The 9824-nt window shown below is 40.4% G+C and overlaps 1 protein-coding gene across 8 annotated transcripts in view; it reads left to right on the top strand.

Annotated features, from left to right (window-relative positions):
- Positions 1-1497: 1497 nt before the first annotated feature.
- Positions 1498-9824, top strand: part of dgkg (diacylglycerol kinase, gamma) — a 112266-nt gene continuing 103939 nt past the window's right edge. For all 8 annotated transcript variants that reach the window (XR_015106009.1, XM_086144789.1, XM_086144787.1 and 5 more), the window contains exon 1: positions 1498-1803. The gene's annotated coding sequence lies outside the window, so the exon portion shown is untranslated. The remainder of the gene's footprint in view (positions 1804-9824) is intronic.

Genomic DNA, 9824 nt, shown 5'->3' with positions numbered 1-9824 from the left:
ACAAATTTATGAAGAGAATTAGAGGAATGATTTCTTTACAGAACAGGAATTGAATTTATTACAGAATAAGACTAACAAAATATTTAGAATACTCTAATAATTTTGATATATACATGGCAGACCTACTGTATAAGACAATGGTATTTGCATATGTTGGGATGAGTGCAGGCGGATGCTGGAGGTACCCCAGTGTTGTTTGCTGCTGGCAGATTTAACCAGGGCCAACGAACAGTAGAGCCTGATAACACCGGGCAGGAAGGATTCCCTTTATCGTTTGTTCAGACATCATGGGAACATTATGATGAAAATCACAAAGTCCTTACATTTAAACCATCATGAAAAATCAGTAGTGTTACAGCTAAATCACATACAATGATTCAGCACAGTTATCTTGAGCCAAAACATTATATGCAGTGGGGAATAAACATCAGAAAACAATAGTCTCCTATGTGTGTCCCATTTCTCAAACTCAGGTCCACATTGTGGTTCCGCTGCAGATGATGCCATTTCTTTAAACAGTGTTGCCACAGATGGGGTTTTGACCTTCACACTAATTGTTACATCCTCCATCAGGCTCCCCTTAATTGTGTCGTCCCCCAAACTACCGATTGACACTTAAAAAAAACAAAAAAACAAAAAAAAAGTACGAAAAGCCAGCCAGCAAGTAAAGCAGCAGAAAGTGATGCAGAATTCTCCTGAAATCAAACGGAACACTACGTGTCAGACAAGTAAATCTTGTGTCTTGTGTGTGTGTACGCGTGTGTGTATGTACGTGTGTGTGTGCACGCGCTTGGACTTTCAGAAACGTTGCAACCAATGTGAGACTGGATCAGTCGATTCTGCTGGCGTCATTCATCTCTACTTCCTAACAGAAATAGCCGGCAGCACAAAAACAGGAGGGCGCGTCACCGTGACACCTTTAGAAGTTGGTTGAGCGTGGTGTGTGTGTGTGTGTGTGTGTGTGTGTGTGTGCGTGCACGAAGTGGTGAAGGTGCACAATTGGAAGTTCTGACAATATATTGTAGATGTCTGTGGAGGTTCTCAGTCATCCAGGTCATGGTGAATTCTTGTCAAAATCTTCGACAAGGGGGGTTTACCGAGAGCCTAATATCAGCTTTATACGGAAACTCCCTATAGGTCATTAGAATTGAAGAAGCCTCTTGGATGAGAGGTGAAACATCTTCAAGTGAAGAAATTCAAGTCCAGTTGCCACGACAAGAAGATTTCCACATCGATTGTAGATGTCACGCGTAAAAGCAGACTTATTCTGAAGGAGAGAAATATTTAATTGTCTGCTCCGTCGTTGCAGTGGATCGGTGGGCGAGAAGGAACTGAGCAGGGGAAGTGGATATACACACACACACACACACACACACACACGCACACACACGCACACACACGCAGAAAGAGCGAGCGAGAGAGAGACAGACAGACAGACAGAAATCCTTCTCAATACACGAGTGTTGGTGAGCAAGGGCACAGTGAGAGAGACAAAGCTGGAGGGAGGGGAGCAGAGGGAGGAAGAAGGCTTAATTAATTCAGAGTGTATGGGAGGGATGTTGCCACTGTCCCTGCCGAGGCTGCTGAGCCTCTGCCGCCGCCGTGCATGAGGCAGAGTGTGTGTGACCATGCTCGCCCGCTGCCGCTAGCTGCTCACGGGGAACCAGCCTCCAGAAAAAAAAAGGATTGGAAAAAAGAAGACATCGGTCCAGCCTTGAAGGCACAGCCAACTGAGTGAACGGGTCAGCGTTTGACTTAACAGGGATGTGACATGGACCACAGGGGTAGCTGCACTGGTCAGAGGTAGGAGAGACCTCTTTGAAAATTTCTCCTCTCCCCTTTTTCATTTTTGTATTTTTCTCTTGCCTCCATGGTGACTACGGGTTTTGCTTTTCTTTTCATCATTGCAGCATCTATTTTTAGCATATTCCCAGCACTTCTATATTGTGTTTCACCCCATTTCCCTTCCCGTTTTACATAGAATTGCACTCTTCAGCTCTGTGCCACAAAGCACGCCATCTCCCAAGTGCCGTGTGCCCCAAAAAATCCTACAACCCCTGAGTAAATCTAAAGCAGTGATGCAGAAGAGGGTGTCCATTGAAGTGTTGTAGTTAAATGTCTTGTTCTATAGCAGACTGTGAATGCAGTGTGACTGAAAAACAAATAAGGCTCCCTTCACCTTCAGGACTGGCTGGAGGCAACAGAGTTTGGAGCCTTGTAACATTTGTCCAGGAGCAGTCAAGGGCATGGTGATGAATTCGCTTTTTCATTTTAACCATGATGTGTCTTGAAGGAAGAAGAAATATCTGCTCTATCTTGTGGATTAGTACTTCCATGTTTTGTAGAGGGGTGGAGACAGGACTGAAAGGCCTGGGACATTTACTTCAGTCATTACATTTTGTAGCCATTGCCCTCAAAAAAATATAAAATCCATCATGGGTATATATTCCCTGTCTCAGTGTCACTCTCTGCCTTTCACCTTCAATAAATGCTTCAGCATGCAAAGGCTGACTCCTAATGATAAATGTCCATCAACACATTTAATTACATCTATTTTAGTGGTTGCCAAACGTGCTGGTTATTTATTTATTTCTTGACAGCAAACACTTGGTCAGTTGACAAATGTCAGCGAGTTTCTGACCGAGCTTAAACAGCAAGAGAAAGGACCTTAGTGAATTGGCTTTGTAAGATACTATCGCCCTGGATGCTTTAATTAAACGTTATAGAACTTGGAAAACTGCTTGTGCAAACAGGAGAGAAGGTAGGTATTATCTCTGATCATCATCGAGGAGTCCTGCCTTTTACAAGACCAACACACAAAAGCTTTAAGGAAATACTACTACTACTGACGATAAATGCAGACCAGATGAACAACGTGTCATGGTGTGAGGGTATGATAAACTTATCTATCGTAAGTTTGTGGTCTATTTCTCAGCTATTATGCAACAGCATAGTCTAGCTCTGTTGACTCGTCTATTGCTGTGAATGACCCACCTAACTGTCCAGTTGACCCCTTTATCACTGAAAATGTATCTTCAGCTTTACTCTTCATATTTCAAGGCTGCTTGTTGGGGGTAATCTTTTCCCTGAATACACCAGGTGGAAGGGGATATGTTAGTTTGATGTAATCATGGCTGATACAAATTGTATAAAGTGCTAATAATATCAGAATCTCCAGCGAGAACTGAGAGCGTTTGACTAAATTTGCATGAAGTAAAACTAGACAGAATTCTGAATATTCCTGTATTTGCAGCGACATCAATACCCTTGGCTGATTTGAAATTTCTGCGTCAGACGTTATGCGGCTTCTTGTGTTGTGTTTATTTTATCAAGAAGAAGCATGTTTTTACAAAACCTATTGAAAGTTCATTAAAGGCAGTAATGAAATTCTGAAAAAAAAAAGAAGAAGAATCCTCCTTTATAATATGGTGAATAGACGCTCTCTTACAGGGCAAATGTTGTTAGTGATTCACATTGGAGAAGGAAAACCAGAAACTTCATCAGATGTCTGAGCTAAGGAGGTACCCCCATTGGTGTCTGACTTGTGAAGATAACGCTTCAATTGCGAAAGGTCATACAGGATTTGAAAGTTTCAAGCCTATTTAAGCCTCAAAGATTATTGACATGAGCCTATTTGCAGTTGGTGTAATGGAATGCGTAGTTTTATCTTAATGGGTTCACCTTGTTCCGGCTGGCATATTACTGTTTGCATCAAGTGATGAATATAGGCCAGAGGAAGTATTCACAGTTTAGCTTTCTGTTTCGCTCCTCATATTATACATGATACCCTCAGTTGCTATGACAATACTCTTGCTGTTTGCAAGGTTACATCCTTCGTGGGCTGGAGACCAGTATGAAATGTGTCCCCGTCTTGCGGCAGGTAATCACGGATCAATGTGTCGTGTTTGTCAGGTGTTGGACATGTTGCCATTTCCTGAAGGTGTTAGTCATTCACAGCACTTCGTGCCTTGTCGAGTTTCTCACCCACACGACCTGGACACGCACACCTGCTAACAGTGTGATGGAACTTCAGTGTGAATAAGTGTTAAGGGGAAAATCTAAGGTCTAAAAGTAACAACGATTACATTTGCTTTTGACTTTGCAAACTGTTAATTTACAGATAAGTGCAGTTCAGAACTCAACTGCCACTTGAGGTAGACTTGAAAGACTTGAAACTTGCTTCACTGAGAGCAGTAGAAGAGTCTTTCTTTTACTCTTTCTTCAATGTTTTTGTTATAACGTTTGAAGAAACTTATCTTGTAGAATAACATTTATAAACATGGGCAGGTTATTTGGAGGGATTTGTTCAGCAATAGTGGTGTGAAAAGGACCATCTTATACATGATGCAAAGGTATCATGCCGTGATGTAGTTATGACAGTGATAATTTGATAGAGGAGATTGATCCATAAAACACAGAAATTCACTTATCCTGCACTCAGGATTGCAATGGGTCTGTAGCCTATCTCAGCTATCACAGATAGACATACAGCCATTCACTCTCTCATTTACTCATCTGAACAGTTATCTCCAGTGAACCTCCTGTGTGTTTTTGGTCTGTGGGAAAAGCTTATCTAGTCTGACATTGGTGGCCCAGAGGTATCCAGGTAATGTTGCATCCACACATTTCGTTCATATATTCATATTTTGACGTATGAACGTTCTGTGATATGACTTATCGTAATGTCGACTATCATAGGTGCTACTTAGCAAGGAAGTGCTGTGAAATTCAGGGGGTTGGTGCATCAGTGACTAAATCAGTGATCAAAGAAGCATAAGGTTAGGCTAAGGTAAAACGAATAAACAAAAAACCAAGTTGAAAAAAAATGCAGTTGTGTATGATTTTGTTTGTTGGCACAGTGTTGAAAGTGCATAATCAATTAGGTGATTTCACATTAAAATATATATTGACATACCAGATAGACATGAAAGCAAGAAAGCGATTCTGAAATGTATCCTGCCTGTTTATTGGTTGTAATTATTATTATCAATTAAAATAATTAGTATTGTCACTTTGCAATGATGTAATTTCACCCAATTGTTTGGACTTTTGGTCGTTTTATGCTCTTTTCGTGTCCGTGGTCTTCTGAGCTCCCGAATCAAATCACAGAGTGGTCAGCTTCCCCCCTTGCCCTTTCAAACTGGTAGCAGTTCTTCGACCGGTTTAATTTCAGATATTCTGAGCCTTGGCTCAGTCTGCCGAGATCGTTTTAGTTGTTGTCCTTTGACACATTTATGAACAAGATTGGTTTTACATTTATGACCATATCTATAATGTTGATACACTTTCACTTTGCAGATTTGAGAAATTTCGTTACATATTTCATTGTGTCTTTTCATTTACTGGGTGCTGAAATCACCTTTCGCTTCATTTGAAATTGAAAGGCATTGATTATGTGTCTCCGGCAGAACTGCTTCGTAACACAGGTGTGAATTTGGGCTGCAGTGGGGTTTGCTCAGAAAGAAACCGACCCAGTTATGTTGGCCTTACTATATTTAGCAAGTGCTTGGCTCATGAAGATTATCTCAATTCTGTAAATGACTGACACAGAAAAGCGTCTGTCAGAACCATTTAATCACATGGTTACAAAGTCCCAGGTTTCCTGCGGCGGACATGTCAGCACACACTTAAAAACACTTCACTGCTAATATCACGATTTCTTCCACACACTCTTCCTGCCCAGCCGCCAGCATCTTGCTCAACACTCGACAGGGACTGTCAGTTAAGAGGCATACTACAAGCAGTCTCCCCCCTATTTAACAGACAATTTCGATTCTGGACATTATTAGAGGGCCCCTTTGGTTTCGCCTCTCTCCTCTTCCGTTTTATGGCGGCAATCATCATCAGTATCCTAATTTGGCAGCACTGCTCCCATGCAGGCTTGGGAATAACTCAGATGTGCAGAGGCCTGCAGCCGCAGATGGGTATGGTGCGTTGGACTGGATTAAATGGAAATGAACTGCAGTGGAAGTGATGCGTCTCCTTGCAGATCTTAATTTTTGCCTTATAGGATTAACAAAAATACCAGCATAATGGAGTCTGCTATAATATTTTGTGTTTACATTTATTGACACTCGACGTTGTGTGAATTGTCCAATGTCCATTATTCAGTGATTTACTGTACTTTACCTAGATATCTCCTCGCCATACCTGAGCGGCTACTAAGAAGAAGATCGGATTTAAAGAGATGGTTGAATCAACAGGAAGTAAAGCCGACATTTACAAACCTTGTTTGCATTTTTTATCCTGTGTCCATTTCAATTGATTTTGTTCCAACAAAATCTCATTTTAGGGTATGAAATTAGACAAACTGAATTCAGCTGTGCTCAGGATACCCCAAGTAATTTGAGGTCATCACTTTTTTGAATGTCATTTCACGTGTAGAACATACACAGAATAACAGAAAAGATGATTGAAAATAGTCTGGCTTTATTTAATGGTTAAAAGTCGTGTGCTTATTTTTAGAATTGTTCATCAGTGATCCCCACAAAGATCGACAGGCATCCATTTTTGTCTCATATAACTGTTATCATTCTAATCGATAATTAAACCATAAGGTGGTTGACCGTTGCTGTTCTCATAGGAATCAGAGGCCAAATTTCTGGCCCTTGATGTATGTTACAGCAGAAAAATGTATATGACGTCCCAGCTTTAACAACCCCTCTGACATGCAGATGTAGGATGCAGATTTGGGACCCAGTGAAGACGACCAGTCCCTTTTGCTATTGCCTTGCTATTCTAATCTTTGCCACATGCTAATGGAAACAAAGCAGTGGTGGGTCTCAAGCTGCCAGCACTGACTTCTTGGAGAGAAACAGATGGAAGTGTAATGAAGATAATGGGATGTGGAGGTGTAAATAACCCTCTCGTTCCTTCCATCTCTGAGACTATGAGTCATTAATGCTTACTAAAACCAAAATACCGCGGCAGCAGATACCAGGGGGACTTTATATCTCTGTTAGATCCCTCCAGTTTTCACTGTTTGCCCACTTGCATGGTTTAAACAAAACAAATGACGACATCTAACCAGTCTTTATGTCTCCACTTGTTACAAGAAAATCTACTGAAGCCTTTTCTTTTGAATCTTTTCCTTTAACTTTCTACCCAAAAGGGGAAAAGCTCATAACTAATATTGAAAAGAAATTCAAAGTGCTCTTTTAGGAAATGTAAATGCAGGTGTGTTGTTTTTCAATAATAGGACTATATTTATTAAGGTAACAAATATTCTCCCATGAAATATGGTCATACAGTTGGATGGCAGAAGTGAGGCAATGGATATGTTCACGGTTCCTGCGGGGATCTCTCCTCTGTCTATCTCTGTCATGGCTTCTCTTTGTCGTGCTGCAGTGACGTCATAGTTGCTTGGCAACATCATGAGCAAAACAGAATCCCTCTCTGCACCGAGGGGGAGGCCTCATACACTGGAGTGGCACGTGCTTTGCCCCCTGCCTCTCTGTCACACATTCACCACTAACAGAAGGATTTTTTGTTCCTTGTGTAATAATATTAAAAATACTCAACTTTTAGGTACATTTACTCCATGTGAGGCAGCTGATAGAGTAGTGGAGGAGCACATTCATCTGAAAAATAAAAATAGTGCATTTATATTTGTATTTAAAGAATGGAACTATCCTGTGGTACTTTTCTCATCACCATGGTAAAGTTATGTTGTCAATATTAATCGGTAGTTATCAACTGTTACCATCACTGTCACAGAAATTCATTATCACAAATGTCAAACGCAGGAAGGTCATCATGAAGGAACAGTTCATACAGGAGGCGAGTTCATCCTCAACTCAAGAAATTATTCATTGGCATTCCAATCCTGTTTGAACAAGGCGGATCAAAATGTTCTTCACTCGATCGGTAGTTTAAAAACATTAATTCCCTTCCCCCAACCATGATTTGAACGCCTTCCTTTTAGCAAACACCCACGACTATCTTGCAAACACAGCTGAGCTTGTGACTGACAGCTTGTGGTTCGCAAAGGCTCCGGCTACTGTGAAAAGTAAGCCAAACATTTGCTCATCTTTCATGACTGACAGGAATAATACTTTTTGGCCATTTGATGGTTCTTTTTTCAGTGGGACTATTATATCAAATATTTTTCAACTGTTTTTATCTTTAATAAATGAACAGAGGATTCCTCAATGAAGTAAAAAGGTAGTTTAGATACCCTACTACTACTACTACTTTTCTGAATCAAATGCAAATGGCAGGTCAGCTAGGCCAAAATGATACATTTTGTATTTTATGTAAGAAAAAAAAGGAAGATTGTTGCTATAATTGGTTTCACCATTAAAAAAAAGACAAAATATCGTATAACTGTCAAACTAGATAATACACCAAATCAAACTGTCATGTCACTTTCCTTTCAGAGCAGATCTGGAACACACTCTTTGAAATGGTTAAAATTCGACTCAAAAATTCCTTCTAAAGCAAGCACAGTGACAGTGGCAAGGAAAACCTCCCCTCTACTGGGCAGAAACCTTTGACGGATCCTTTCTCCATGTGAATGGCCTTCTGTCTCGACTGGTTGGGGTGGATAGAGAGAGAATGAGAGAGGACAGAGAGATAGAAAGCAAAAGTATAGCAGTGACAGTGGTGCTAAAGGCAACAAGGTTCTCGTGACAATAACAATAATGGCTTAAATTTGTATGTAAGAAATAATGAAACAGTGACAGTACTTGGCAAGTAAGCAGCAATAGATCAAGCAATGCCCCCTTGGAGCCAATGTTGGACCCAAAGACTTGGGAGAAGACGTGAGATTACGCTCACAGTTTGAAGGTCCTTAGTTGAATTCTGACAGGAAGCTGTTCTGTGTAGAGTTTTCATGTTCTCCCTGTGCTTGCATGGGTTTCTTCCGGTTTCTTCAGGATCCTCCCACAGTCATAAAACAAGCAGTAGGTTAATCCTTGACCCTAGATTGCCCAGACCAGACATGTGAATGGGTTAGTGAATGGCTGTTTGTCTCTATATGTAGCCAAGTGTCAACTGCTGACCGGTCCAGGGTGAACCCCAACTCTCGCCAGCTGGGAAAGGCTCCTGCCTACCCACTACCCTGATAAGCGGTACACATAATAATAAATGACGGAATGAATTAATGGAAATTAGAAGGCACAGAGCAGCAAACAGTAAAAAAAACAATAATGAGGAGTTAGATGTGCACTGAATTAAGAGTTTTCCTTGTGGCGGATTTGTCATTAATGAAAGAAACACAAGCTTATTTTAAAATGTACAAAATATTCACAGGAAAAATTATTATTTTATTTTATTTCTCCTTTATTTAACCAGGAAAGTCCCATTGAGATTAAAAACCTCTTTTTCAAGGGAGTCCTGGATTATATTCAGTAATCCAAACTGTTGAAGTCTACTGAGATAGAAAATGCAACACTTAAAATTGAATATTTACTGTGGGGTCTCTGTCAAATTAAATATCTACTTAGTTCAGCCAATAAAGGCATTCACGGATATATATAAATATATGTTATCAACACACAAAAACACACACACACACTTGCACATCTTTACATCATTTTGTTATGGTTTTACATGGAGGGTAGAGTACAGGTAGAGTACAGTTCTTCTACGCACACAGTTTTTGCTGCAGTGGTGTCGACCTGTAGTTACAAAGATATCCTTCAGCGTATATAGCGGTATGCATTGGTTAAGAAGCAGTATTTAAATGTTGTGAAATATTCATGTATGGACTGAAAACATCAAAGCAGTAAGAAATGTCAGTAAGCATGTGCTGGTATTATTACTGTGCACTAAACTTTATATTTTATTGTATTTCTTATTCTCCCTCCTTCCTACTATTATCT

This window comes from Fistularia commersonii, chromosome 4 (assembly GCF_037954325.1).
Source record: "Fistularia commersonii isolate RoL2024-O1a breed Wild chromosome 4, RoL_Fcom_v1.0, whole genome shotgun sequence".
In the NCBI taxonomy this organism is placed as follows: domain Eukaryota; kingdom Metazoa; phylum Chordata; class Actinopteri; order Syngnathiformes; family Fistulariidae; genus Fistularia; species Fistularia commersonii.
The sequence above is the reverse complement of the archived record's forward strand: the minus strand, read 5'-3'. Positions and strand labels throughout refer to the sequence as shown.